Source organism: Anser brachyrhynchus (assembly GCF_964034855.1).
Source record: "Anser brachyrhynchus genome assembly, chromosome: 10".
NCBI classification, from domain to species: Eukaryota; Metazoa; Chordata; class Aves; order Anseriformes; family Anatidae; genus Anser; species Anser brachyrhynchus.
Window position 1 is genome coordinate 5,655,776 of NC_137705.1, and position 4,355 is coordinate 5,660,130.

At 41.4% G+C, this 4,355-nt stretch overlaps 1 long non-coding RNA gene across 1 annotated transcript; it reads left to right on the plus strand.

The window, feature by feature from the left end:
- The first annotated feature begins 546 nt into the window (after nucleotides 1–546).
- On the plus strand, nucleotides 547–3,717 carry LOC308200565. The gene is made up of 3 exons (XR_013955697.1): nucleotides 547–996; nucleotides 1,540–1,712; nucleotides 2,581–3,717. It is a non-coding gene; the product is annotated as an uncharacterized lncRNA (long non-coding RNA).
- Nucleotides 3,718–4,355: the final 638 nt, after the last annotated feature.

Consider the following 4,355-nt stretch of genomic DNA (forward strand, 5'->3'; position numbering starts at 1 on the left):
GTTTTTCCTGGGGGACAGTTGATAATTGTAGCCATATAGGCTGTATATTGCACCCAAATGGCTAGATCAAGTCTTGTTTTCTGCAGATTTTTTTTTCTTTTTTTTTTTCCATTCTAATGAGCACTTAGATTTTTTTTTTCTATTAGCTGATGTATACCTTTCAACCTGAACTATATCAAAGTCAGCATTTAGCACCGTATATTTACATACAGTTTGCATGCGATTTGCAAATGATATACTGTACTTTTCTATAGTTAATTTGTACATTTCAGTGTATAATGCACCCATGGACTTTCTGAATTTTGAGCTGAAAGTATGATAAGTAGGTTATATTATGCAGTGAAGGAGTTGTAATACAAAAACACTTCCATATCATCAATTATGTACTAGCTTAATACAAAATGATATTAATACATGAATCAATAAAGGAAGTTGTATAATAGGATTCTCATGGAATAGAATCTCATAGGATTCTTATTCATCAGACATGCGTCTGATGTTTATTAAAGATGTAAGTTCCACATTAAGAAGGAATACTTTGCTTTATTCATTTATTTGATAAGCAGCTCAGCTGCCCTGAATGAAATGATTTCATTGTATATTCACAAGGAACTCTTACATGGATTTCTCATTTTTCTTACAGAGTTCAGAAATTTAATAACCAATATAGATATCATAAAAAGCTGACTATTGGTTTATGGTCAACAATAGCACTTCCTTTGAGCAAAGAGGAACTCGGAGGCTTAGAAAATGATTCCTCAGGGTGCCACACACTTGCGTACCCCAGGTGTAGGCTGCTAGAGCTGGCTGGGATCACAGCCCTTGGTCCAAGGACCTTGTGCTTCTGCACAGCATGATCCAAGCAGCCCCAGAGTTGTTTTTTGCCATGTTGCTCCCCTGCTTATTTCACCTGGATCTCAAGCTGTGAATGCTCCACTCCTCCCAGAAATGTTTTCGGTGCCAGCTGCAGAGCCAAAGCTGCTGGGGAAAAATCAGGTTTGAGGGTTCTTGGAGGCATGGGTTGGGTTTTCAGGGTCAGCTGCAGTGTTTTGTGGTGAGACTAATGTATCTCCTTCTCTATTTCAATTTGGATAGAAACACAGGACAAACTGGATTTTAAGCTCAGAGGAAAATGGGGGTGTAATTCCACATTTTTATACCAAGAAGTTAGCAACCCTATTACACCAAGGCATTGGTTCTCCTTTAAAATCACTTGATGGGTAGGCATTAACTAGAGTCTGAGGTTCTCTAAGAATGGCCTAGTATTGTCTGTAGCTCCTATTCATCTTGGTTTTACCATCTTGGTTTTACCAGTATTAGGAACCAGAGTTAACACCTCTGAGATGAATGGTTTGCATGCTGCATTGGTTTTCACTTGATTCATATCCAATAGCTTTTTTGAGTACTACCTATGGTGACAGAATGTTTATCATTTTTTTTTAAACAAACATTAAGATGCTTTGGTGATTTGTGGGTTGGCAAACCATGTTGTACTGCAGCTGACAATCACCATTATTTCCTCATCACTGGCACCTACAGGCACCTGGGTATCAAGAAGACCCATGGATACTTTAGAAAGAAATTCTACGCAGCTGGAGGAGCTAAGAAAAGAAATTCTGCAAGGCATCAGCATGAAATGCTGCACAGACAGCAACAGCAGGAAGGCAAAGCTTTGGAAAGCACACTGCTGGAAGAATTAGAGGGAACTTCAGGTAAGCAGCGTGTGGCAAAGATTTTGCAGCACAGATTTGATTGAGAAGAGTCATTTACTGAGCAGAAGTGAGATAATATGAAGAAGAGCTTGTGCAATACCCAAAACTGGGTAAGGAAAAAGATTGACAAGTGTGTGGTGAAAGTGAGAGGGAGGGAATTGTGTCTGTGTGTGAGGGAAAGAAGAGCAGCAATCAATATTAAGATCTGCCCCCAGTTTGTTGGGAAAGGTCATGGGATATACAGGAAAGCATAAACAAGGTGATGGAAGCACGGGAGAGCTGATGCAAAGCCCCCGGGAGTCAGAGGCAATCTCTCTTCTTCCTTGCCAGGTATGAAGGACTCTGCAGGGAGCTCACAGCCTAGCAGCCAGACAGATCAGGTGCTACATATGGGACAGAAATTAAATAATAACTCAATTACAAAAAAATCCCTGCTTGTCCCAGGACCCCTAGAGGTAGTTTCTGTGGGACAGTTGAAACACAAGTCACTCTGAAGCAGTTTTACTGAGGTCCACAGCAAGAAAGTTGCTTTATTATTCATTTTCTTTCCCTGCATTGCCAGCTCTGGGCCCCCGGAGCTGAGGATGGCTGCAGGGTAGGAGTGAGCTGAACAGCCCAGCAGAACATGTCCTGCTCCTCTAGCCATGGCCTTGAGGGCCTCAGCTGGCAGCTGGAGCACATCCAGACTGGTGCTGAGCTGCCCAACCCCATTTCCCAGCTGTGCTGGTGTTGGAGGCAGGAACTTTTAGGCAAAAGTTACCAAAAATATCATCCTGCACGCAGTCCCTGAAGCAGATGTGAGGAGTGGCCGAGTCAGTAGGAAATCTCACTTCTTTGTGTGATTTTATGTCCTATTTCTCATCCCCAGCACTCCACAGAGTGATGGATAAGCATTCAAAACATGGAAAAACCTGAAACAGGGGAGCACTCCTATCGCTAATGAAGATGCATCATCACTGGGCTTGGTTCAAAGACCATTAAAACTTCCGAGTGGTTCCAGTGGGAATGAGAACAACCCTTTTCCTGGAGAAATAGAGTCATATATTAAACCTTAATTGGGAAGAGTCTCCACAAGGATTTTCCCTCTGAGGGGAAGGAGCTTTTGTGGATATAATTGTTTTGGAGGGAGTAATTATTCCATGGACATTTCCCAGGGTGAATGATGGCTTTTTTGTCTATTTTCCTGAGAGTAGAAGAGCTGTAGCTGTTTTTATGGACCAATGGCATTACCTAGCAAACCAGGGACAGGCTGCTGTTTCAACATATATGCACAGCAGTAGGAACAAGTTTTGTACGGTTTAGCTGAATATTTCTCTATTATTCTTTACCCTGGAGCACGACACAGTTTGCAGCAATTGATTGACTTAGCTGGACAGTGAGATAAAAAATTACAAATAAGACCGGCTGGAAGCTGTTCCTCTGTTGCGATTAGAAGCAAAACAGCCACAGCCAGAGCCGTGTTTTGCCCAGGGTCAGATCAACAGACCACAGATTTTTTCTTTTTTAAACATGTTAATTTTTGCACAGTTTCAGGAGGGCTGCTGATCATCATCCCAAAAAACTCTTCATGTGATGGAGTGTGTGTGTCACTGTGAGCTGCAGAATAATCACTTCTTCCTCCTGGTCGGGAAGGCATGGCAGGGTGATGATATGCTGGAGGGAGAGGCTGGCTAAGATCGGAAGGAAAAAGGGACATAAATCTGGGACGGGGCAGAAGGAACAAGGCAAAACATAACAGAGGGGAAGGTAGATCCCTGAAAAGAGAGCTGTCATTGGTGAATAGCTCAGTGTTCTTGCTGCTGTTTCGAGCAGTGTGAGCAAAATCCTAAGGGCTGCTCGCCACCTCTTGCTGGGGTGAGCTACCATTGAGAGATTGCCTGAATAGGGAACGAGCCCGGTCTGATGGTCTTTTAGCATAATCCAGCCCTCCTGGAAGAGATACTGCACAGTGCGGAGGAGGAGAAAGACACTTGAAATGAGATTGCTGCAAATTAGTTACAAAATGGTTTTAAGCTAAGTTTTCTTTCATCATTTCCCTCTTTTCCGCCCCAGCCTCCCTGTTTGTCTTATCAAATCTTGGCAGAGATATCTGCACGGAATAGGGAGCTGCTGTTGAGAAACTGTGTTTCCAGCGGTATAATAAAGCAGTCTTACTGCAATGAATTTTAAAGGCTGTTTTTGCTGCCTCAAGAAATGCTGATTTATGACTTGAATGAGTCATGCTTTTTGCAATTAGCAGGACACTGTCTAGAAGTTATAGACCATCTTAGGCAGAAATAGATACTGTGCTTATTCTTTTTTTTTTCTTTTTTTTTTCCCCAGTTAACTTTCGTTCAAACAGCAAGTTAAATAATCTCCAGGAATAACGAAGCTTTGGCAGTAAGGCTAGGAAACTTTCTTTAGATTTTGCTTTGGAGTTGATAATGTTATCAAGTATGGCTCCCCAGGAAAAAAAAAAAAAAAAAAGATTGCCTTGAATGCCACGCAATTCATTAAGCAAACTAATTTTCATCTGAAGGCACTAAAACCCGTTACATTTCTTTTAATAAAACACTTATTTTTTCTTTAATAAAAATGCTTAGCAAAAATAGAATTTCAATAATGAATCTGATAACATATTCAAGCAGATATCAATTAAAATTT